This window comes from Prionailurus viverrinus, chromosome C1 (genome assembly GCF_022837055.1).
Source record: "Prionailurus viverrinus isolate Anna chromosome C1, UM_Priviv_1.0, whole genome shotgun sequence".
Taxonomy (NCBI): domain Eukaryota; kingdom Metazoa; phylum Chordata; class Mammalia; order Carnivora; family Felidae; genus Prionailurus; species Prionailurus viverrinus.
This window is the reverse complement of record NC_062568.1, coordinates 180,202,145-180,228,012: the sequence shown is the minus strand read 5'-3', so window position 1 is coordinate 180,228,012 and position 25,868 is coordinate 180,202,145. Positions and strand designations below refer to the sequence as shown.

The 25,868-nt window shown below is 44.2% G+C and overlaps 1 protein-coding gene across 1 annotated transcript in view; it reads left to right on the top strand.

The window, feature by feature from the left end:
* The first annotated feature begins 549 nt into the window (after nt 1-549).
* Nucleotides 550-25,868, top strand: part of ST3GAL3 (ST3 beta-galactoside alpha-2,3-sialyltransferase 3) — a 202,244-nt gene continuing 176,925 nt past the window's right edge. The window contains exon 1 of the mRNA XM_047872067.1: nt 550-722. The gene's annotated coding sequence lies outside the window, so the exon portion shown is untranslated. The remainder of the gene's footprint in view (nt 723-25,868) is intronic.

Here is a 25,868-nt window from a genome sequence, read left to right as displayed (position 1 = left end):
GGGCCTCCGAGAGCCCAGTGGAGGCGCTCAGCTGGTCTCCGGGAGGCAGCTGCGCCCTCGGCGTGGAATGATGGTGACCGCCCAGCACTCTGCGCCCGGGAGGCCCCCGGCCCACCGTGCCGCACGGCGAGAAAGGCTCCCGAGGGGCTGGGTCATCCCCGCGGGCTTCAGGTGTCCGCACGAACGGGCGCCCTCCGGGCGTGATGCTGGGGGGGAAGAAGGATGTCTCCAGGCGGCGGACGTGCTCCGAGGAGCCAAGGCGAGGTGTTCGCGTCGACCAGCAGGCCGGGCCCGCTCGGCCCCCCACCACCCGCAGCCCGGGTCCCCGCCGCGGGCGGGGTGGGCGGGTCGGGAAAGTGGGGGTGCCCGTGCCTATTGGGCCTCCGCGAGCTTGCGCTCGCCCGCTGCCCGCAGCGCAGCTCTGCATTGGTCAGCCCGGCGCCCCGCCCGGCTCCCGCGCCCCGATTGGCCGCGGATGTGCCCGACCCCCGGCGAGGGCGCTGAGGCGGAGAGCGGGATTGGTGGTCCCGCCGTCCCCGGGTCGCGGCCGCGCGCTCCGCCCGCCGCTGCGTCCCCACTATGGCGGCGCCCAGGCAGCCCACCGCGTCGTGGGCGCCCGCCGGGGTCCCCCGCGGCTGCCGCCGCCGCCTGCGCCCTCGCCTCCGCCTTCCCGCCCGCGCCGGGCCGGGCGCCGCCTCCCCCCTGCCTCCCTCTCCGCTGCGGTAAGAGCCAGTCGCGCGCGCGTCGGGGCGCGGCAGCCACCGCGGCTAACGGTGTCCGCGCCACCCCTTTCCTCCCCTCCCCTCCCCTCTCTTCCCCCGCCGCCCCGGGTCCCTGCGGGGCGCGCGGAGCCCGCCCGCCTGCTCGCGCTGGGGAAGAAGGGACGGTCGGGACACACGGCCTAGCTGTCCTCGAGTACCGAAGTCCGGTTCGGACTGGGGACTCCGGCCCGGAGCCCGGCCCCTGGGCGACCTCGGCCGGGAAGGGGCCGCCAGGCCTCCGGGGAGGACGGCTGGACCCGGGCCGAGCGGTGTGAGGTCACCTGCGTGCGGGACCCCGCCGCGCTGCGCACCTTGGTGCAGAGCAAGGACGGGCAGGCGGGCCTCGGCTGTGGGAAGGGGAAAGAAAAGTGCAGGGAGAGCTTGAGCGGGAATCTGCAGCGTACTGGTAGCGGCTGTCCTTGCTTACCGCTTTCCTAGCAGCCAGACGTCCTGGAAACCCGGTCAGTTTGATCGGCATAGTACGCCTCCTCTCCTGCTTCCTTTCCCTCTCACACTTTTCTTTCCCCCATTGTTAACTCGCCGGTCTTGCTTGCAAGAGGAAATAATCTTCGTGATGACAGCAGGTTTGGTTAGGATGGTGTCCTACGAATATTTTGGATTCCTTTTTACAACTGCTCATTTTTAGGATTCCGCAATAAACTTGATTTCTGTTTGTGTTTCCCTCACATGCCAGGGAGGAGTGAAACGTGTTGAGCTATAAAGCATAGTCGTTAATTGAGAGAGAGAGAGAGAGAGAGAGAGAGAGAGACCAATGGAGACAGCTGCTATTTTGTAAAATCTAGGAACTTTTTTTTGTGGATCTAGTTTGCGCTGTCTATACTATATAGCTGGTTGAACGTGAGGGTACAATGAAACACTTATTAGGTTCCCAAAAGTGAAATAGTCCGCATGGGAAATTAGGTTATTTATTTCTGAGTCAGAATCACCTTGGAGTGATGATCATTGAACTGTTTGGTATGCCTTCAAGTCAAAAGGATTAAAAGGAAGCTGGCAGAAAAGTTTATGACCAAATGGTGTTTTCAGATCTCTTAAGGCAATAAACAGCTCTTAAGATTTAAGGATGCTTAACTCAAGGACATTTTGAAGTATTAGGTGCTGAAGCTGCCTATTTTGCATGTCTATATAATCGTGATTTACTGAAAATAAGTTATTAAAGAGGAAATAAGATGTGCATGTTCTTAATTGGCTTTGGGTTATCACTAGAGTGTCTAATGAATGCATATTGTGCACGAGGTCATTGGACTGTGGGGAACTCAAGACCTGTAATGAAAGAGACTTGTTCTGACCAGGCCCATGAGATAGTTGTGGGAATAAAGGACACACGGGAAACTGATAACTCATGATGTTGCCTCTGGAATTCCTAGACAGTAGGTATGGAAATCGGGAAAAGGAGAAACCCATGTGTTTGAGGAAGGTTTTACAGGGAAGGTGAGGCTTGACTTGAGCCATGAATGGGTAAGCCTGGGAGGGGGGTAGGGGATGAAGAGGAAGAAGTGAAGAAAGGAGAAAGTGAGGACGGTCTGGGGTGGGGGTGGGGGGCAGGGGAGAACCCAAAGTGCTCAAGGGTGATTCCAGGGCATTCCTATCAGGGAAAAGTAGGAGATCAATTTGTACAAAAAAGGGAGGTGTAGTGTCAGATTGAGAAGTAACTTTGTCCCAGGAGAGCAAAGGATTAAACTAGTAGTAGCATTTACTTCAGGTGAAGCTGGAGCTAGCATTTAGAAAAATACATGGTAACACTTTATTTGTTCTTGTCACTTTTGTGATTAACCTCCGCAGTGTGGATGGACAGTCCTCGTAGCTACCCAGGATCTGCCCCTCGAGACTCCCTCTTGCCTTTCTAGACTCTCCTCCCCTCGTGTTCACTTGGGTGCCAGGCCTTGCTGACATACTGCCACGCTGTTTTTGCTTCTTTCCATTTCTACTGTCATCACACTTATTTGGGGTCATTGATACCATTCTCTTGAGTTGTTGCAGACATCCCCCAACATTTTCTTTTCTTTCCTCCCATCTGTGCTGTGTACTGCCATCACCTCCAGACATCTCACTTCCCCAGTCAAGACTTTGAATGGTTCCCTCCTGTCCGTTGAATTAGGCACAGACCCGCCTGGCAAAGACACTCCGGGTGAACCAATTTCTTGTCATTCCCTTAGATTTTATTAAGTTTTCCCGGTCAGTAGAAGTATTTGCTCTTTGTGCTTTGCTGTTTGTGCTCCATATCTTTGCTTATGTTGCTTTTTCTATCTTAAATGACCCCCTTGAGTCTCTAATTGTTGGTTCTTACCCGTGTTTCAGGGCCATGTGATATGGAACTTCCTTTGTGAAACTTCTCTGTACTTTTCTTCCCATCTACATGGGACTTGTCTCTCCTTTAAACCATTGTAACGCTGGCGTCTGCCTTTTTGGCACAGTCGTCAACATAAGACTGCAACTTTTTCGAGACATAGACTATCTTCGTCATCTAGCATGGTATTTTGTACATAGTAGGTACTTGACAGGTGTGTTTTATATTGCACATAGCCTGGAACAGAGATGGATGTGAAGAAAGTAACTTATGTGAGAGAATTCCTTACTAAGAGATCTGACGTATTGATCTGATGTATTGATCTGGATAACTTGGATTAGACTGCATAACAAAAGCCCATTAAGACTTAAGTGGCTTAATAGAACAAAAGTTGATTTTTCGTTCATGCACAGGGAACTCTGCTCCTCACAGTCACTCAGGGACCCAGACTGATGGAAACTCCATCTGAACATAGCGTTTTCCATGATCACTTCGATTGAGTGAAAGATGGTGGTTAAGGGGCACTGATTTTGTTTTTTTAAGTTTGTTTATTTTGAGAGAGAGAGCAATCAGGCGAGGGGCAGAGAGAGAGGATCCCAAGCAGGTTCTGTGCTGTCAGGGCAGAGCATGAAATGGGGTTTGATCTCACGAACTGTGAGATTGTGACCTGAGCCAAAACCTAGTCAGATGCTTGGCTGACTGAGCCACCCAGGCACCCCAAGGGGCACTGATTTTTATTTTTATTTTTAAAGTTTATTTATTTATTTTGAGAGAAAGAGAGTGCAAGCAGGAGAAGGGCAGAGAGAGAGAGAGAGAGAGAGGGAGGGAGAATCCCAAGCAGGCTCTGTGCTGTCAGCGCAGAGCCAGACGCAGGGCTCAAACCCACAAACTATGAGATCATGAGCTGAGCTGAAATCAAGAGTCGGACGCTTAGCCAGCTGGGCCACTCAGGCACCCCAAGGGGCACTGATTTTTGAAGTCTCGGTCCCAAATGGCATATGTCACTTTCGGTCACATTTCACGGACTGAGGCAAGTCACGTGGCCACACCTGACTTTAAAGAAGAGCAGGAAATCACAGTTAGCATGTGCCTGGGAAGCAAAGAGTTGGACATAATTGGTGGACGGCATGAAGGACCGCTACATCATTTATGACTATCACAGCCCCTAGAAGATTGGAAGTAGCAAAATCAGCTGGCCCGGTAGAGACCAGCACATTGACAGTAGCAAGAAATGGTCGCTTTAACTTGGCATGAGATGAAGGTGAATTGGGAAGCTGGAACTCCGTAACAGGCACTGTACCTGCCCACAGGCCAGGGCTGCTGGTACAGGGTATACCCTAACCACAGAGCAGTCATGCCTAAGGGCATCACAGTTTTACAGTGCCCTCAGTAATGAACACCTGAATGGTCCAAAAATAGTTAAATTATATTCAAGTTATTTAGCCAGAAAGAGTGAAGTAACTTGAGGTACATTATTGCTTGCTGAACTAAGAAGGACTCTTAGTTTCACGTTGGTTTAATTGGGTTTACTTGAGGCCATCAAACTTGGGTATTTGGCGAGGGGATTTCACTTTTGGTAAAGAAGAGAAGCAGAGAGCAGATGGAGCTGTGGCTCAGAAGACAGGATCTGGGTTGAAATCTTGTCTCTGCCACTAATTATCTGACACTGAGCAAGCATCTTATTCTTGAGCCCGAGATTCCCCATCAGTAAAATGCGCAGGGTGTTCTCAGTGCATAGGGTGAATAAAAAGCGTTCGTTTATGGCAAGTGCTTTGCGCAGTACCTCGTTCAGAGGACACACCCCCGTTCAGGGACATCACCAGCAGCAGTAGCGGGATTTGAAAAACCTTTGAGAAAACCCAGGATTGTAGGTAGAGGTGTTCCCCCAGATTTTCCTTCCTTTTTCCTTTCCTTGGATAGCATTCCTGCCACACCTTTCTTATTTTCATATGTGTCATATTTTATATGACGAAGCTGTGTGCCTGTCTGTGTCCCCCATCCTACTCGACACCCTACTTGTGACCCAAATATTTACTGAACAGGTGCTGCATGCAAGGCTCTGTGCTGGGTCCATGGCATTGTAAGTAAGAAAGGTGTGTCCCTGGCCTGAAGGGGCCTGTAGTCTGGTAGGACCGGAAGCCAGTGAACTCAGCAGTGAAAATACATTTGAGGGGCCTGTGGGATCTCCTAAAAGGGGACCTGCTGTCACACTGGAATATAAATCATGGTTTTCCGGAGACGTTCACACCAGCCCAAGTCTTGAAGAAGGACTAGTTATAAGAAGGGTGGATGTGGGTTTGAAGGGCTTTCAGGCAGGAAATGTGTGTAATGCCCTAGAAACACGAGAGTGTGGCTACATCCTGAGGACACTTGAGTGGCAGGAGGAAAGGGTATGTTTGTGGAGTGTGTGGAGGCTGCAGGAGGCGGCTTGTGAAGGCTGTGAGTTCAGGGGACAAAGCTTTTATCCTGCACATGATTAGTAGCCACGGAGGGGTTCCAGGGTAGGAAATCAGCTCTGCCTTTTAGGAAGGTCCCTGTGTGTGGAGGGCGCAGAGGAGTGATTATCCCGTTTCCCTGACAGGGGAAGTGCTGAGGTGTGCAGCCACAGTTCTGAGCCTGCTACACGAGGGTTGTAAAATATTTATGTGTGGGGAGAGAGGAGAAGGAGGCGAGTGCGGGGAGGGTACCAGTTGGACTACTGCCATGATGCAAAGGCTGTGTCCGTGTCCTTCCTGGGCGGGAAGAGCGCCCTGGACGGGGGCCAGCAGACCAGGGTTTCAGTCATGGCTTCCGCAGTTCCTACAGTAGGACCCCGGGCCAGTTTCAGAACCCTTTGTGTCTTGGTTTCCAGATTTGTAAAATGGAGTAAAAAACAGCTACCTTGCAAGATTGCTGCCTTGGAGACTCGGGCAAAAAGATGTCAAAAGCCTGGTGGTATTAGATAACATAAGGGACCTTCTTCTAATAAAAATAATAATTTTAAGGGGCGCCTGGGCGGCTCAGTTGGTTAAGCTTCCGACTTCAACCTATGTCATGATCTCGCTGTTCCCGAGTTCGAGCCCTACATCGGACTCTGTGCTGACAGCTCGGAGCCTGGAGCCTGTTTCAGATTCTGTGTCTCCCTCTCTCTCTGCCCCTCTTTTACTCGTGCTCTCTCTCTTTCTCTCTCTCTCTCTTTCTCTCTTTCTCTCTCAAAATTAAATAAACATTTAAAAAATGATAATGATAATAATAGTTTTAAGACTTCTAAGGTTTAGCATATTACCTGGCTCATGGTAGGTGATGAAATCATTAGCCTTAAATCCCACCATCTAGAGATAACCACTGCCATCCCTGTGGTTTTATTTCTGCATTTTAAATGGTTGGTGATGCTGGTCTGTCTGGGAGTGTTAGGCATCAGGGGATTATTCTGAGATCAAGAAGGGAAGAATTGATACAGATGTCATACCAACTTAAACATTCTTTAAAGGCCAGCACATTATATATGGCTCTTCAGCTGCTGCCAGCCCTCACCCAGAAGTCACACATGCACATGTGCACATACTCTTGCTACTGGTGTTACTATAATGTGCTCACTGCATGGGCAACAAAAAAGTGTGTATTTCTTCAGCCTGTTGTCATCATCGACGGCTTCCCTCCTGAAATTTTGCTCCTCCTCAGTCTTCTGAGCATGTTTTTATTTTTTATTAAAAGCTTTTTTTAACATTTATTTATTTATTTTTTTTAATGTTTATTTATTTTTGAGACAGAGAGAGACAGAGCATGAATAGGGGAGGGGCAGAGAGAGAGGGAGACACAGAATCTGAAACAGGCTCCAGGCTCTGAGCTGTCAGCACAGAGCCCGACTCGGGGCTCAAACTCACGGACCGTGAGATCATGACCTGAGCCGAGGTTGGACACTCAACCGACTGAGCCACCCAGGCGCCCCCTGAACATGTTTTTAAAGATGATAATGGAACTTTAATTGGGTTTGTTCTCCATTAGGTTCCTCCCTGGTCAAACTGGCTGACAGGAGTTCTTCCCCTCTGAGCTCCTGTACCACTTAATTTATGTTATTCTGATTAAATGTCATCTACTGCCTTGTCTTACCATTATTTGTCTATATATCAGTACATTTTGCCGTTCCTTGATGTCAGTTTTTCTTACACAGTAATAGAAAGATGGCATGTTTATGTATTTTTAACATGACTTAAAAACCCACTGAAGCCTTTTGTTTGAAATATGTTGAATAGGTTAGAAAATTCTATGACTGGGGTGCCTGGCTGACTCGGTTGGTAGAGTATGCAACTCTTGATCTTGGGGTTGTAAGCTGGAGCCCCATGTTGGGTGTAGAGATTACTTAAAAGTAAAATGTTTAAAAAAGAGAAAATTCTATTGCTAGATTAAAAAAAAGTTTGTTTATTTATTTTGAGAGAGAGCACACATGTGTGCATGTGGGAGAGGGGTAGAGAGACTGGGAGAGAGAGAATCCCAAGCAGGCTCCTTGCTGTCAGTGCAGAGCCGGATGCTGGGCTTGATCTCACGAACTGAGATCATGACCTGAGCCAAAGTCAAGAGTCGAACGCTTAACTGATTGAGCAACCCCGGCGCCCCAAGTTTTTTTCTTAATTAATTAGTTAACTAATGTAATCTCTACATCCAGTGTAGGGCTCAAACTCATGACCCCGAGATCAAGAGTTGTATGCTCTTCTGACTGAGCCAGCCAGGTACCCCACTAAGTTGTTTTTTTTTTTTTTTTTTTTTTAATTGAAGTCTAGTTAACGCTTTATTACTAAATCTTTAAAACATATAAAAAATAAATTATACAGCAGTGATTCTTAGGGTTTTTAGTCTCAGGACCCCTTTATAAATTTAAAAATTATTGAAACCCCAAAGAACTTCTACTTCTGTGGGCTTTGTCTATGGATATTTAATGTACTAAAAATTACTGAGAAAACTTTAAATCCTAAGAATACAACCATACATTCCATTAGCTGTGAGGACAGGGATGTGACAACAGCTGTTATGTAGCCTTTGGATAATCTGCTAGACCCTTGTGAGAAAATGAGAGTGAATAAGGCAAATGGTGTGTTCGAATTATTATGAAAGTAATTTTAAACTCATGGATCTGCTGAAAGGGCCTTGGGGACCCTCATGGGTACATGGACCACTTTGATGACTACTGACATATAAATGTGAGAGTTTTTATAAGTGACACTTTTATATCTTTTTGACAACAAAGTAACATAAGGGTGGATATACTACCAAACATTGGTTTTCAAAATGCGTTCAACACAGTATATATATTTTTTAAAGTAACTAGTTTCTAGCTTTGGTTAAGTCCTTTACCTTGAAGGACAATTGTGTGTATTTTTGGAATATCTGCAAAGTACCATACTGCTAACAGACATTTGTCATGCCAGTCATGGTCAGCAAACTTGGAACACGAGTATTTTTGTAAAAGAAAAATACACAACTGCTCTTTTAGTTCTAGAAATCTTAATATGCTGTCTGTCAGACAATACTTAGAGAACTTCTTTGAGATGTAAGAGTTTCGTGGTTACTCACCGTCTCATTATCAAATTTGGTTATGATCCTATTTCAGAGATTCGATTCTTAACAAGATTAGCGACATTAATGTCATTCTGTAATGCGTGAACTGCACTGAATCACAGAGCAGGTGAACAAATAATGATCCACTCTCCTCCATGCCGTGGGACTTTCATACTTCCTGAGGATTTTTCCTGAGCCTCATGCTGCAAGACATTTGACATGGGGTTGTGTAAGTGTCGGTTGAAGTTAAATGTTAGAAATGTTTATAAGTTAAAGTTTTGTTTCTTTCCATACTTTGGTGAATCATTTTGAGTATGCTTTGAGAGCACATCCTGTCTGAAGGCAAAGGGCCTGAGGTATTGCAGTAGCCTCTTCTTGCTCTTGGCTTAGTCTTTTCCAGGCTGTGCTCCATATCACTATCCCAGTGATCTTTCCAAAATACAGATCTGACTGTATCATTTCTCTGCTTAATCCCCGAAGTGGTTTTCCATTGCCAATGGGATAAATTTCAGACTCTTTAGCATGGCATCTAAGGCCTCTCCTACCCTTTTACTGCCTCACCTTCTTTGCTGAAGCTTTTCCTATATGTTATTAATTTCCATCATCTTACAATGTTTGTAGTCTAACTGCATGCACCACCCTGTTCTCTCTCGAGGGCAGACATCACACTGTGTTCCTACTGTTGTACTCAGGTGCCTAATAATGGCTTCTGCCTGGACGTATGTTATAATATACGTTCTATACATTAAGCTAACATGTTGTCTGTAGATAGATTAATGTTATATGTTCTATATGACGTATATATATATATATATATATATATATATATATATGTATATATAAAGCATGGCAGATAAACAATGTGGAACTACTATGCTACTATGTAGGCCTAAGACATTTAATGTCTCAAATAACAGGAGTGAAGAGAACAGTTAACTTGTATTTTCTTTCTTTCTTTCTTTCTTTCTTTCTTTCTTTCTCTCTCTCTCTCTCTCTCTCTCTCTCTCCCTCCCTCCCTCCCTCCCTCCCTTCCTTCCTTCCTCTTTCTTTCTTTCTTTCTTTCTCTCTCTCTCTCTCTCTCTCTCTCTCTCTCTTTAGATCATGTGTGTATGTATGTAGTCTCCCTGCCCAGTGTGGGGCTTGAACTCATGACTCTCAGATCAAGAATTGGATGCTCTACTGACTGAGCCACCCAGGTCCCTTAAATGCTTTATTTTTTTTAAAAAAATTTAATGCTTATTTATTTTTGAGAGAGAGAGAGAGAGAGAGAAAGAGAGAGAGAGAGATTGTGAGTAGGGGATGGTCAGAGAGAGAGGGAGACACAGAATCTGAAGCAGGCTCCAGGCTCTGAGCTATCAGCACAGAACCCGACATGGGGCTTGAACTCACAAACAGTGAGATGAGACCTGAGCTGAAGTCGGATGCTTAACCAACTGAGCCACCCAGGTGGCCCTGTTTTATTTTTTTTTAAGTTTATTTATTTATTTTTAGTACTTTCTCTACCCAACTTGGGGCTCAAACTCACAACCCTGAGATCAAAAGTCGCATGCTCTACACTCTGAGCCAGCCAGTGCCCCCATATTTTCTAATACTGTATTTTACGCTTAAAACAACAGAACACTATAATGATACCTATCACTAGGTCTTTTTTTATTTTTTCTTTTTTAATGTTTATTTTTGAAAGGGGGCCAGGGGACAGAGGATCAGAAGCAAGCTCTGCACTGACAGCAGGAAGCCCGACATGGGGCTTGAACTCACAAACTGTGAGATCGTGACCTGAGCCGAAGCCGGACAGGCAACTGCCTGAGGCACCCAGGTGCCCCTAAAGTCTTAATATGCCATATCGTATCAGAGTTTTGTTTTGTTTTGCTTAAAGAGATAGAACATTACATTTCCAATAAATGCCTCATAAGTATTTTTCCCTAGTCAATTTCCTTGTTCACCAGAGAAAACTATCTTGAATTTAAAGTTTTTAAAGTCCCATACGTGTTTTTATGCTTTTACCACATGTTATATCCCATGTACTGTACATACCAGGGGTTGGCGAATGAACTTGCGGGTTTTATTGGAACACTGCCATGCCCATGTTTAAGTGTTGTTATTGACTGCTCTCATGCTATAGTTTTCTGGACACATTGCCGTCTCCCAGCCCTCTTCAGCCCCCGCCTGTTGATCTCAATTGGCTCAGGCAAAGGAGGGTCATCTCCTCAAACTGATTGCATTCAGCAATTTTTAAACTTCCACATAGAATTTACCTTTTCCAAATAAGACATCATGTCTACAACCTTGTCCTCCAAACACCATTAAAACAGTGTTAAGCAAAACCCCCTTAAAACCAAACCTTAACAGCTCCTATTCCGAAAAGGTTGTTTTTTGTTTGTTTGGTTTTTGAGTAAAAACAAAGAACTGAAAGTTTTGTTTCCTTGGGTAACCCCTCCCCAACCTCCCTTTTCCTCAGCTACTTCTGAAGGGAGTATCCGACCAGGGAGAAAACATTTTCTGTCTTCTGTTTTTATCATCTTGGTAGATAATCTAATTTTCACTTAGTCACTGACCACCTGTGTTATAGGAGCCTGGGTCCAATCAGGGGAGAGAAACCACATGGGACTTTGAGCAGTCAAGCTTTAAGAATTATTATTGTTGTTATTATTATTTTAAATGTTTATTTACTTTTGATCACACTCACAGAATGTGAGCAAGGGAGGGGCAGAGAGAGAGAGGGAGACACAGAATCTGAAGCAGGCTCCAGGCCTTGAGCTGTCAGCACAGAGCCCATGCGGGGCTTGAACCCATGAACTGTGAGATCATGACCTGAGCCGAAGTCGGACCCTAACCAACTGAGCCACCCAGGTGCCCCCAAACTTCAAGAATTGTTAACTATAACAGGGATTTGGAGTAACATGAAATCAACTAGTAAGTAAAAAAATAAGCACGTGGAAGGATGCTTAACATCATTTTTTTATTATTAAAACAAATTTTTTAAAATGTTTATTTACTTTTTGAGAGGGAGAGAGAGAGCACAAGTGGGGAAAGGGGCAGAGAGAGAGGGAGACACAGAATCCTAAGCAGGCTCCCTGCTCTGAGCTGTCCGCACGGAGCCTGGGCTCGAACTAATGGACCGTGATATCATGGCCTGAGCCGAAGTTGGAAGCTTAACCGACTGAGCTGCCCAGGCGCCCCTCCTCAACATCATTAACTAATGGAATGCAAAGCAAAACCAGAATGAGACACTTGCCCTCACCCCAGCTCTCTCTAATTATCCATTTTTGTGTCTGTACATCTGTTGTTCCATTTGCTTGGTTCACACCCACTAGGATGGCTGTAATCAAAAAGATAGATAAGAACTAGGGTTGGCACAGGTGTGGAGAAATCAGAACTCTCACAACCCTGCTGATGGGAACATACAAAGGTACAGCTGGCATTTCCTCAAACAGTTAAACATAGAGTCACCGTATGTACCAGGTATATTTCACTCCTAGGTATATACCCAAGTGCATTCATAAGTATATACCCAAGAGAAATTAAAACTTATGTCCATGTAGAAACTTGCACATCAGTGTTCCTAGCAGCATTATTCAGCCAAAAAGTGGAAACAACCCAACGTCTGTCAACTGATAAACGGATGAATAAAATGTGATGTGTTCGTATGATGGAATGTTATTTGGCAATAAAAAGAAATGAAATACTGATAACATGCTACAATACACATGAACCTTGAAAATGTTATGCTAAGTGAAAGGAGCCTGTCACAGAAGACCACATATTGTATTATTCCATATACAGTAAAACCTTGGTTTGCGAGCGTAATTTGTTCTGGAAACATGCTTGTAATCCACAGCATTTGTATATCAAAGCAAATTTCCCCATAAGAAATAACGGAGGGGCGCCTGGGTGGCTCAGTTGGTTAAATGTCCGACTTCAGCTCAGGTCATGATCTTGCGGTTTGTGGGTTCAAGCCCTGCATCAGGCTCTGTGCTGGCAGCTCAGAGCCTGGAGCCTGCTTCAGATTCTATGTTTCCCTCTTTCTGCCTCTCTCGCTCTCAAAAATACATAAACATTTAAAAAATTTAAAAAAAAGAAATAATGGAAACTCAGATGATTCGTTCCACAACCCAAAAATATTGATATAAAAATGATTACAATACTATAATATAATACAAAGTAATAAATAAAATACAAAATGTGAAGAAAAGTAAATTAACCTGCACTTACCTTTGGAAACCTTTGTGGCTCGTGCGAGGGAGACGAGAGAGGAGGGTTATCGTGTCAGACGACTTTCACCATCACTAACGGAATCACTGCTATCTCTTGGCTCAATGTAATCTTTTTCCTTTTGTGCAACTTTAGCAAGGAACCTTTCCAATGACACTTGCTTTTGCCTCCTTCTGAGGATGTTGCAGAAATGTGACATTGCATTATCATTAAACAGATTCATCGTTTGCCCCGCTACAGCCTTATTTGGGGGCTACAGCCTTATTTGGGTAGTGCTTTTCTGCAGAATTTCGTTTTGCACTGTTTCCCACATTTTACACATCTCCCTAACTTCATTTAAAGTGAGGGATTCCTCCACCTTTTTCTCCTCCTTCTCTGCAGATGAGATGCAGACATAGACTTCTTAGAAAATCTTACAGTTTCGGCCACTCGCATACCTTGTTCGTACTTCTTGATGATGTCCTTCTTTTTTTTTTTTTTTTTTTAATTTTTTTTTTTCAACGTTTATTTATTTTTGGGACAGAGAGAGACAGAGCATGAACGGGGGAGGGGCAGAGAGAGAGGGAGACACAGAATCAGAAACAGGCTCCAGGCTCTGAGCCATCAGCCCAGAGCCTGACGCGGGGCTCGAACTCACCGACCGTGAGATCGTGACCTGGCTGAAGTCGGACGCTTAACCGACTGCGCCACCCAGGCGCCCCTATGATGATTTCCTTCTTAATTTCCACCGTAATCATCTCCTTCTTACCACTGTTCTTTTTAACTTTTTTCTGCATGGGGACCATTGTATATGCTCACACGGATGTTGACTACGGTACAGTATTAGTAAACCCTTGTCATATACTGTATTTAATATAACTGGCAATAAGGCAGCAGAGGAAAGGGTCTATGTCTGCAAGCAGCCTGACCTAGAGTGAAGCAAAGCATTCCTAAGCTTACTCTTGTATGGAAAAGCAGAGGACTGCCTGTAGGTGCTTTGAAGTGACAAAATTATCCTGGTGCCAGGTGTGGGCACCTTCCAGTGTTCTGAAAAATCACTGATTTCTGCCAAACATGGCAGCCTGAGACGGAGCATCTGAGCATGGGAGACGATCACCCACAATCCTGCAACGTGTGCCAAGAGAGAAGAACCATTGACTCCATTGTGATCATGTGACATTTAGTGTTCTATGCTACTGGTGTTGCAAGACATCGCTCATTTATCAAGTTAAAATATATTAGAAATGTTTGCTCTTCTTGCGGAACACTCGCAGAACAAGTTACTCACAATCCAAGGTTTTACTGTGTATGAAATGTCTACAGACATTTGCCTATTCTGTGGAACAGAAAGTAGATTAGGGCTCAGAGAACGGGATGTTGGGCAGGGGGGTAACAGCTAAGAGGTGCTGGGTATTGTTTGGGGGTGATGGAAATCTTCTAAAATTGATTGTAGTAATGTTTGCCCAACTATGTAAAAATACTAAAAGCCATTGAAATGTATACTTTGGGTGAATTGTATGGTATGTGAATGATATCTCAATAAAGCTTTTCTTTTTTCTTTTTTTAATGTTTTATTTATTTTTGGGAGAGAGAGAGAGAGAGAGCGAGAGCGAGCAGGGGATGGACAGAGAGAGGGAGTCATAGAATCCAAAGCAGGCTCCAGGCTCTGAGCTGTCAGCACAGAGCCCTACATGGGGTTTGAACTCACGAACTGTGAGATCATGACCCCAGCTGAAGTCAGACACCTAACCGACTGAGCCACCTAGGCGCCCCTTCTTTTTTTTATTTTTTTATTTTTTATGTTTATTTATTTTTGAGTGAGAAAGAGACAGAGCATGAGTGGGGAGGGGCAGAGAGAGAGGGAGACACAGAATCTGAAGCAGGCTCCAGGCTCCGAGCTGTTGGCACAGAGCTTGACACAGGGCTTGATTTCATGAACCGTGAGATCATGACCCGAGCCAAAGTTGGACGCTTAAGCGACTGAACCACCCAGGTGCCCCTTGATGAAGCTTTTCAAAAGAAGTAAAGAGGACTCTAAAGAATATAGATGTAGCAGATATAAGGAGCAGCCCCCACCCCAGGGCTGAGAGAGAGTGCTCCATGAGGAACCCCCCAGTCTCCCTCACACCTGCTGCAGGCTGAGTTACAGACTTTGTGGACATGACCATGACTCACTGGGTTGCAGATGAGTTCCTGTGATGCTGCATGGTGGAATTAGTGGGAAACCAGCCTTCTGGGGTGTTGGGGGAAGCTGTTTGCACAGAGGGGTCTCATGAGAGGCACTGGTACAAAACTGCCCAGGAGGGGTGCTGAGGGCAGCGGTTGGCTGCTGCTACTCATTGCTGACGGCTGGGCACTGGAAAAGCCAGGTGCGCTGTAGGAGCCTACCCAGAGGAACACACTGGCACCCAGAAACAAAACTATTTTCCTCCTGCAGTAGCTCTTCAGCAACTTCTAACAAAGCTCCACGTCATGCGAGCCGGCAAAGAAAAATACTTAAAAGGGCCCGGGCTCATTTTCACAGAGCAAGCAAAAAGGGTGCATGTGGAACTGAAAGGCAGTGAATCTAACCCACGCAGAAGTCACCGGGACCTCAGCATACCTCTAGCTTTTTAATTCCCTTTGGAGGTCCTGAGGTAATCCTTGCCCTTAGGCTGTTGTGGTTTGGAGAAGCCAAAGACGCTGTATCTTCGGGCCAACTTGCCCTTAGCCCAGTTCTCTCTAATCCATTTTTACATCTTGTTTCCTCTTCTGTTTGCCCAGTTCTCTTTTTCAGATACCATTTACACTTATGCTGGATCTCCTGTGACTACTACTGCTGCATGTTTTTGTTCTGTTGTTTGGGTTTTAGTAATCCTCTTACACTTTTTATTCTTTTTCATTTTATCTTGCTCATTTTTTTATCCACCATGGCTGGCTGGCTTTCTTGCTTTCTTTCTTTCTTTCTTTCTTTCTTTCTTTCTTTCTACAGATTTTATTTTTTTTAAGTAAGCTCTACATCCCACGTGGGGCTCCAACCCACAACCCCAAGATCAAGCGCTGCATGCTGTATGGACTGAGCCGGCCAGGTGCCCCACCGTTGCTCTCATGATTCTTACTGTCTTTTCAGCAGTGACCACTTTGTTCTCTTCCACTGAGGTTTTAATTTCCATGATGTTGTTAGTTTTCTTTGTTTACTCTTCCTGAATGCTAATTTTATTTTATTTTTTTTTTAATGTTGTCTTACTGTTTTTTCCCTGAGCGCTTGCTGCCTGTAGTCTCTGCTCTTAGTTATCTCTTGCTTTATAGCGCCATTTGGGAGTGGGTAGGGCTGGGGTAATCTTTGTTAATGATCTTCATCTGTTCTGTGGCAACATTTTTCCTGTCCTGTGGTCTTCATCTACTATGCTTCTCCCCACCCCCCGGTTCCTCTCTAACATTGTTGCAGCATTTTTGTTTAGATCCTATACTGATTTCTTTTTACTATTTTTATTTTCTTTTAAGAGGTTATGGCTAGTTCCTCTTTTTTTTTTTTTTTAAGTTTATTTATTTTGAGAGAGAGAGAGAGAGAAAGCAAGTGGGGTAGGGGCAGAGAGAGCAGGGGACAGAGGATCCAAGGCCAGTTCCATGACGACAGCAGAGAACCCGATGTGGGGCTCGAACTCAAACCGTGAGATCATGACCTGAGCCGAAGTCAGATGCGTAACTGACTGAGCCACCCAGGTGCCCTTTTATTATTGTTTTGATATATTCTAGGGCGTCTTCAAGTGGAAAAAGTTATGTGACTGAAGCCAGGTCAGGATTTGAATTCTGGCTTTGTCACTGACTGGCTCTGTGATCTCAAGGTAATTTAACCTTTCTGTGTCTCAGTTTTTTCTCTATACAATGGGAACAGTAACCTCACAGGATTGGTGAGAAGATTCAGTGAGTTAAGTTGTTCAAAACTCTTAGAACTGTAGCCAGTTCACGGTGCATGCTGTATGAATATTAACAATATTAACCTACCCTACACACTTACTTGCACTTAGAAAATGCACAGCTTTTTTGCATAGAAGGATTTAACATATTGCATATTAATTACTTAAATCTGCCTAGTCATGCATAACATCTGAATAGGAGGTGTGCATTCAGCAAAAATGTTTTCAAAAAAATTGATGAGCTTTTCAGTAATTTTTTGGGAAGCTGGATAATAAATAGTACAGTATATAATAACTTCTAATTAGCTTGCCTTGAAAATATTCATAGGAGACATGCTCAGGAAATACTTTGGTTTTTGCTCTGCATGCTTTTGTCATACTTGAGTTTATATCCAATAGGGACTGATATTTGAAGGTCAGCAAAATTCTGACATTTTAGACTAAAAATTCTTGCTAGGTATAGTTCAGAAAATAACCATATTGTAGGATGTTTTAGAAATTATAGGAGTTTGATACAGTTTGTTTCAATGAGTTCATATTTTTAATATAATTTTATTTTCATGGCTAAATTAAAACAACCTAGCATTATATGCCTTTTGTACCTTTTTAAAATGTTTTTATTTATTTTGAGAGAAAGAGAGAGACAGAGTGTGAGCGGGGGAGGGGCAGAGAGAGAGGGAGACACAGGATATGGAGTAGACTCCAGCCTCTGAGCTGTCAGCACAGAGCCTGATGCGGGGCTCGAACTCACAAACCATGAGATCATGACCTGAGCTGCAGTTGGACGCTCAACCAACTGAGCCACCCAGGTGCACCCCTGTACCTTGTTTTGAGCACACTCTGACTAAATATTCAGTCAGTGAGCAGGTAGATTTTTGAGTCACTACCAAGGATACAATGGTGAACCAAACAGACACGTTCCCTGCCTGAATTAGCCAGAGTATGAATGTTAAATTATTGCTGTAAATGCTCATAAGAGGATAAGCAGCTGCTGTGGGAACATAGAACAGGGAGACCTGAAGTGTGGAGACAGGTAAGGCTTTCTCTGTGGAATTAACCTTTAAGTCTGAGTGGGAATTGGTGAGATGAAGCATAAGTGTCAGGACAGTGGCAGCCTGACCTTGGGAGAGAGCATGGGGAGTGGAAAACACTGAAAGACGGTCAGTGTTGCAGACTCATCGAGGTGAGGTGTAGGGGATGGCAGGAGACGTGGGAAGCGGTGGGCAGGGACCAGATGATGCAGAGCCTTACGTGGCTTGTGAAGGAATCTGGGACCTTACCCTAAGGACAGTGGGACATTTGCAAAGTCTAAGCTTGGGAATGAGATAAATTGACATTGGCTGCTCTGTGGGGAATGAGTCAGCGAAGACCAAGAATGGGTAATGGAGGCTTACCAGGGGGCTGTAGTAGGAGTCCAAGCCAAAGATTATAGCGACTTGAAATAGGATGGTGGTAGTGAAGGTGGAGGGGTGGATGGATGCAAGAAGGATTTCACAGGTGAAACTCATAGGACTCAGTGATTGATTATATGTGGAGGTGGGAGTGGGAAGGAGGGTGGTGTCAAGGATGATTTCCAGGTTTCTGACAGAAGCACCTGTGAAGATGTCGCCTTTCACCTGAGATAGTGAACAGAGGAGAAGGAGGAAATGTGGGGCATCTGTGAAACACCTAGATGATGCTGTAGAGCAGGACGTTGCGTGGATGTGGAACTCAGAAGCAGTTACCTAGAAGGTAAAGTTCAGGATGGTCAGCATAATGATGGCAAATGAAATCATAGATGTGGAACAAAATTGCCTTGGGGATATCTGCAGAATGAAAATGTTAAGACGGCCTCACGTAGTACCCCAAGCTCCTCTCCTCTTTCAAAATTGCTATGCCTATATATGATTTGCACACAAATCATAGCTTCAGGATATATTATGTTTTGGAATGTGTACAGCTTATATCGTGTCTTGAGTTGGTGCACATAATTAGACATATATTGGTTTATTTCTTAAACAAATACTTCAGAAAATTTTTCTTTTTTCTTTTAGAGAGAGAGCCGGCAAGCTGGGGAGAAGAGGGACAAAGGGAGAGAGAGAATGAGAATCTTAAGCAGGCTCCACGCTCAGCGTGGGTTGATCTCACGACTCTGGCATCGTGACCTGAGCTGAAATCAAGAGTCAGACACTCAGCCATCTGAGCCACCCAGGGGCCCCTAAACAAACACTTCTTGAGTGTTGCTCTGTACTAGGTGCTGTGCTGTTAGATGCAGGTGATTCACAGACCTAAGTTATAGATTCTGCTTTCAAATTATATGCTGATTCTTTGCAGAGACAGAAAAATAGGCAAGATGTTTTATAAATGCTGTGATATAGGTAAGCATGGGATGTTATGGGAGCAGACATAGCCATAGTATAGGGCATTAAGGAAAGCTTCCTGAGAGAGGTAAGACCCAAGTCTGCTCTGACTTAGAGACCTAAAAGATGAACTGGCATTGGTAGGCAAAGAAGGCAGAGAAAGGACCTACCACCATGCTGTACTGCCTCTCCCAGTTTCAGAGGCTGCAGGAAGGTCAAGGCCCGAGAGGACAGTAATGTCCATTGGGTTTGACAGTTAAGAGGTCAGTGGTGAACTTAGTGACCCTCTAGAGCAGAGTATGCGTTTGATTGTCTTCGTGTCTCCTGGGCTTTGCATAATTCCTGGCACTTAGTGTTTGTTGTGCTAGCTTTGGGCAGAAGCGAGACACCTCCTTCTCCAAGGTGAATACACGGGAAGAGGATGAGTCTGATTGCTGCTCCACTCTACGTGCTGAAGCAACCTTATGGCAATTCTTTACCTGCATGCTTTTTTTGTGGCTGTACAGGGAGGCCAGGTGAGCTCCTGCAGCCTGAACAGTTCTCGCTATTAATCTAGTGTTATTTTTATGTTTTACTCTAGTCTTTTTCTTTTCTTTTTCATGGCTGGGTACATGATACCTGTGTCTTTTTTTCATTCACTACTATATCATAAGCACTTCCCCATGTCACTATAATTTTTTCATAAATTACATCTTCCCCCGCCCCCCCATAAATTACATCTTAAGTGGCTGCAAAATCTCTCACTTGGATGTGTATTTGAACATTCATTTGAGGACTGGTTTAATTTTTTTCTTTTGTAATAATTTGAAATAATTACAAAAGAGTTGCAAAAATATTGCCAAGAATTCCCATATAGCGTTTAGCTCATTTATTGTGTCGTCTATCAGATTTCTCCATTGTAAGGTTACACTTTTCCCCTCTAATTATAAGAAGTATCTTATGGGCAGAAACTTGAAGACTGTAGAATACCCCATTTCTCAAAATTCTACCCATTAATTTTAGCATCCTTTGTTGTTTCTCAGCTGAATTATTGCTGAAATGGTTACCAAATGGTGACTTTCTTTTTTTTTAATTTAATTTATTTTTAAAATTTACTTTCAAGTTAGCTAGCATATAGTGCAGCCGTGATTTCAGGAGTAGATTCTGTAATGCCCCTTACCCATTTGGCCCATTCCCGCTCCCACACCCCCTCCAGTAACTCTCTGTTTGTTCTCCATGTTTAAGAGTCTCTTCTGTTTTTTTTTAAATTTTTTTTTTTTTAACGTTTATTTTATTTTATTTTTGGGACAGAGAGAGACAGAGCATGAACGGGGGAGGGGCAGAGAGAGAGAGGGAGACACAGAATCGGAAACAGGCTCCAGGCTCTGAGCCATCAGCCCAGAGCCCGACGCGGGGCTCGAACTCACGGACCGCGAGATCGTGACCTGGCTGAAGTCGGACGCTTAACCGACTGCGCCACCCAGGCGCCCCAAGAGTCTCTTCTGTTTTATCACCCACCCTGTTTTTATATGATTTTTGCCTCTCTTCCCTTATGTTCATCTGTTTTGTCTCTTAAAGTCCTCATATGAGTGAAGTCATATGATATTTGTCTTTCTCTGACTAATTTCACTTAGCATAATACCCTCTAGTTCCATCCATGTAGTTGCAAATGGCAAGATTTCATTCTTTTTGATTGCCAAGTAATACTCCAGTGTGTGTGTGTGTGTGTGTGTGTGTGTGTGTGTGTGTACACCACATCTTTATGCATTCATCCATCGATGGACATTTGGGCTCTTTCCATACTATGGCTGTTGTTGATAGTGCTGCTATAACAAATGGTGACTTTCTAATTACGTTATTCCTTCTACATTCATTAGTTGGTATTCTGATCTAAGGGAGCACTTTCTCCTCTCCTCATTTATTAGGCTCTTGTTTAATGGGTTATGATCTTTTATTATTGATCTGAACTGCCCCAGAGCAGACCATTAGGAGCCCCACAAGCTGGCTTCATTTTATGTTCGATACGGCCTCACTCCTTGAGCCTTTACCTGCTCCGAGGCACCGCAAAGGATCCAGGCTTATCTTGTTTGTGCCTTCTTTGCCTCAGCCCTGCAGTTAGCCATGCTTCCAGGGATCCCTGGTTCCTGTCAGGGAAGAATGGTATTTAGAAACCAAGGTCTAGCTGCTAGATGTGCTCTTTGTAATTGGGACATAACTGCTGCCAGGCTCTTTCCAGTGACCAGAGCTAGGGAATATATGCATGTATCACACAAAGGCACACACACTGCCCACGTCTATATTTGTTTTTATAGTTCATATCTTTATATATCAAAAACCATCCATTTACACCAAACCTTTCAATTTCAGTACAACCCCCAACATTTATTCTAGTTTTTCCCTTTTCCTGTTTGCAATTCCCTTCCCCACCATGGAGAAATCTGGCTCCTGTTAGCTAGCGTCAGTGTACTTACTTACTTATTTGGTTAATCCCAGCATTGCCTGTTGCCACACCCGGAGACCCCCTAACGATGGCTGGATGCCCCACACCTCTCTTCACTCCAGTCCATGCCTACCCTGATTGGCACCTGAAGCTTAATGGCTTTTAGATTAAATTATTCAGAAAGACAGACAGGGAGGGAGCCCATTCCTTTTCGTGGCTGCATAATCCTCCATTTTAGTGGACATACCGTAGTTTATTCAGTTCTGACCAAAGGACTTCCTCTCTTATATTACAAATAGTGCTGCGGTAAACAGCCATGTGCGTGAATTGTGAATTTTTGTCAGTGTGTCTTTGGGTAGTTTCTTAAATGTGAGATTACTGGGGTAAAGGGCAAAGCATGTAATTTCGTTAGACATGGCCCCATCCTTCCCACCACCACACAGTGTGTGAGAGGACCGGTTTCCCCCAACACCCTCAAGCTTTTGTCCTAGCTGTGAGTTTGAAATTTTGTCTCAGAATTTTGAGGTGCTGTTATTTTTCCGTCTTGGAGGTTTTGGCGTATTTTAAGCACTTATTTTATTTGTTTCTTTAATGTCATCCACTTTAGGAAACCAGTTTCCTCTTTGGGTGTTTGGGTGTTTGTTCTACATCTTCATTTGAAGTTCCTTTTCCTTAATGGAAGAGGAGGTAGAAGTGAAATAGGTGATTAGTTCAGCCTTCTCGCTGTCCTATTTGCTGAACAGACAGGTAAATCTGTTGACTGACTGATGGCCCTGTGTCTGCTGGAGCCTCAGGTTTGAAGACTGTATGTATGTTCAGGCATCACATCTGCATTCAGGACAGAATGCCTTCTGAATGCCTTCTGAAAGGCAAGGCTTGTTTTGTTTTGTTTTTAATTGTTTTTTAACGTTTATGTTAGAGAGAGAGAGAGACAGAGTGAGAGCGGGGCAGGAGCAGAGATAGAGGGAGACACAGAATCCGAAGCAGGCTCCAGGCTCTGAGCTGTCAGCACAGAGCCCGACGAGGAGCTCGAACTCATGAACCGTGAAATCCTGACCTGAGCCGAAGTTGGACGCTTAACCGACTGAGCCACCCAGGCGTCCCTGAAAGGAGCAGCTTTCCAACAGCCACCTGCCTTTGTAGGCAGGCTGCTTACCCCTTAAATTTGTTGTTGTTTTTAACGGGAGCCCTGGATGGGATGCAGGCCTTTGTGTTGCTGGAATTGCAAGTCTCTAATTCCTGTTTCAATGTGAAAACTTTGTACATTTGTTATATATTTTTTTAATGTTTATTTATTTTTGACAGAGAGAGTGACAGAGCATGAGTGGGGAGGGGCAGAGAGAGAGGGAGACAGAATCTGAAGCAGGCTCCAGGCTCTGCGCTGTCAGCACAGAGCCCGACGTGGGGCTCGAACCCACAGACCGCGAGATCATGACCTGAGCTGAAGTCAGACGCTCAACCAACTGAGCCACCCAAGCACCCCTTTGTACATTTGTTATTTGCATAAATATAAAAATTAAAATTAAACATAAATATACAAATAAACAGATTGTGAAAAGAAAACAACCCTCCAAACCCACTTTTCAGTTTGGTGCCTATTCTTGTAAGTATGTGCTTAACACGTAACCTTAATTTTCAATATCAGTGTCGTCCTTGTTTGTTACCACCAGCATATGGGCCATACATTTATATTACGACTCTACAACTAGATTTTTTTCCACTTAGCAGTATATACTAGACGTTTTGCCTATGTGAGGACATACGGCTGTGCCTCATTCTGTGTAATGGGTACATCGTATACTATACATGTCATTCTCTTGCCCTCATCAATCCATCACCCACCTTGTATCCTCTGTGCTGGTGACTGACATCTAAGAACAGCATCATCTGGGCTTTGTTGCCCTCTGGCTTGGAATCAGCTGATAAAAGACATGGACAGGGATCAGAGGGTGAGTGGTGGGAGAAGTCAGAGCATTTCTTATCCCCTCCCGCCCCTTACTGGGGCTCCTGGAGCCGCTGTGCCCTTGGTAGTGATCTTCCTGATGGCTGGCCTCTCTTTTCCAGTGATACCCTTTGTCTCCTGCTCTTTCACCTTGAGGGCAAGAGTAGCTTCCTACTGTTGATAGTTCCTGGATGCTTCACCACCCGTGGTTGGTTCCTTTCACTCTACTCACACAGCTATAAAAAATCCTGTCATTAATTTCCTTCGGTTCATTCTCTGCATGTGCCATCTGTTTCCTGCCAAGACCCCAGCTGATACAGATGTCATTGTGTAGATGCACCATAATTTATTTGTTTGGTTCCCTGTTGATGGACATTTGAATTTTTTTTCTAGTATTTTGTTCTTATAATGAGTGTTGCTAATGAACATTTATGTACCTATTTTGTAAAGTATTTGTTGGAATGTTCCTTTAGGAAGAAGTCACAGAAATAGAAATGCTGGGCCAGGGTGCACGAATGTTGTAAATTTCAGTAGCCACTTACTTCCCCACTGCTTCTGAAAGAGTCTGCCATTTTACATTTCTACAGTGTGGTGTTTGGTTTTTTTAATGTTAAAAAATTATAGAGGTAATACTTGTGACTTACAACAAATAAACTTAACTTAGAAATATATAAAGGAAAAAGTATTTCCTAACATTGCATCCTATTTCCTGGAGGTAACCCCATCAACAGTTAGCTATGTATCCTATCATGTTTTTTTTTCTTTATAAGATTTATATCCTTATCATAGAATAAATTAATATATAGATAAAGTAAAATCATTTATACATGTATGTATGTGTGTATATCTCTATCTCTACTAAGAAAGCTCATTTGTAGACTCTGTTCTGTTGATCTGTTTGTCTTTTCCTGTGCCAGTACTCATCTATCTTAAGAATTACAGCTTTGACGGGGCACCTGGGTGGCGCAGTCGGTTAAGCCTCCGACTTCAGCCAGGTCACGATCTCGCGGTCCGGGAGTTCGAGCCCCGCGTCAGGCTCTGGGCTGATGGCTCAGAGCCTGGAGCCTGTTTCCGATTCTGTGTCTCCCTCTCTCTCTGCCCTTCCCCCGTTCATGCTCTGTCTCTCTCTGTCCCAAAAATAAATAAACGTTGAAAAAAAAAAAAATTTTAAAAAAAGAATTACAGCTTTGAGTTGTTTTTTTAAAATTTTACTTGTATTTTTATTTTATTTATTTTTATTTTTTTGAGTTGATATCTGGTAAGGCAAATCCTCATCTCATTATTTTTCATGAAAAAAAATTTCTTGGCTCTTCTTGGGCATGAAGTCTTTGGATTAACTTCAGATTTAAGTTCAAACAAACAAACAAACATGGATCTTGGCTGGAGTCAGACTGAATTTATAGAGAACTGACATGTTTCCAATATCGAAACTTCTCACTTAGGAGCCTGGTGTGTTTTCTTTATTTATTCAGATCTTTTATGCCCTTTGGTGAAAATCTTGCCCATTTCCTCCTAAGTTTATTTTTAGATATATTATAGGTTTTGTTGCCGTCATGAATGGAATTCTTCCTCTTACATCTTCTCATCAGTTATTGCTGGTATAGTTTTTAAGAAGATTTTTGTGGGGTGCCTGGCTGGCTCAGTTGAAAGAGCACACGACTCTTAATCTCAGGGTTGTGAGTTCGAGCCCCACGTGGAGTGTAGAGATTACTTAAATTAAAACTTAAAAAAAAAAAAAGCTGTTGAGTTTTGTAAATTAATCTTATCACCTACTTATTTGTTCTGATGGTTTTTTCAGTTGATTCTCTTGGCTTTTCTAGGTGGACAGTTATATAATCTGTAGTTGATAACTTTTTAATCACTTTATGTATAGTGTTTATACATAATTTCTTTCTCATATGTTATTTCATGGCCAAGATATCTTAGTGGGGTAGGGGGTGGTGATCCTAGGAAGTCTTCCTGGCTGATGTTACATTTAAGGTGAGCATCAGAGAATGCTGATCATCAGAGAATATTCCAGGCCGGCCTTGAGGAAAGAAACAAGGCTGCGTTCAGTGAGTTGGAAGAAGAAAGGCAAAGGACACAGACAGGGTTGGGAAGTGCAAGAGATGGGTTGGAGAGTAAATAGGGGTACAGTCAGAAACTGCTAAACTCTAAGGAGCAATTCCTTTATTCTAAAGGAATTGAGAATTTAATGAAAGATGTGTTAGGCAGAATGGCCCCCAAAGATGTCCACATCTGAATCCCTGGTATCCATAAATATGTTCCCTCATGTGGCAGAAGGGACTTTGCAAATGCAATTAAGACTCCAGACCTTGGGGAGCCTGGGTGGCTCAGTCAGTTAAGCATCCGACTTCAGCTCAGGTCATGATCTCATGGTTCGTGAGTTTGAGCCCCACGTCGGGCTCTGTGCTGACAGCCCAGAGCCTCGAGCCTGCTTTGGATTCTGTGGCTCCCTCTCTCTCTATTCCTCCCCTGCTCAT